Here is a 637-nt window from a genome sequence, read left to right on the forward strand (position 1 = left end):
CCGAGCTCTTCGTGTTCCTGGGGCTGATCCTGCGGGAATTCCGTCTGGAGCCGGGTCCGGGGGGACTGCCGGGGCTGACAGGGTCGCCGGGCACGGTGCTGCGCTGCCCCCCCTATCGCCTGCGCATGGTGCCCTGCCAGCCCCCGGGCTCACCCTCACCCTGGCCTGACTCCACCTGACCACTTTATTACTTTTCCTGAACACTCTGTGACTCACCTGACTCTTTCTGACCCTCCCTGAAATACACCTGACTTCATCTGACCCTGTGTGATACTGCCTAAACATGGCTGACCTTGACCCCCTGACTGACCCCACCTGACCTCGGCCTGACCCCCTGCCAGCCTTATGCCTCACCTTGGCTATGACCCCCACCTAACCCCATCTGACCCTGCTTGCACCCTGCATGACTCCATCCCAACCCACTTGACCCTTACTAACCACACCTGATCCTACCGGTCACTGTCTCACCTCTGGGTGCCCCCATTCAACAACCCAGATGCCTGGGTCTCCCCCCGATGCCAGGGTCAGTGCAGTGTGAGAGGGCCCCATTTACCTCCTCCCAATAAAATTGTTACTTTTGACCCCATCCCGCAAGTTCCGGCTCTTCCTGGGACCCCCCCAAAACCTCTGGCATCCC

The sequence above is a fragment of the Corvus brachyrhynchos genome, unplaced genomic scaffold (assembly GCF_000691975.1).
Source record: "Corvus brachyrhynchos isolate BGI_N302 unplaced genomic scaffold, ASM69197v1 scaffold141, whole genome shotgun sequence".
NCBI lineage: Eukaryota > Metazoa > Chordata > Aves > Passeriformes > Corvidae > Corvus > Corvus brachyrhynchos.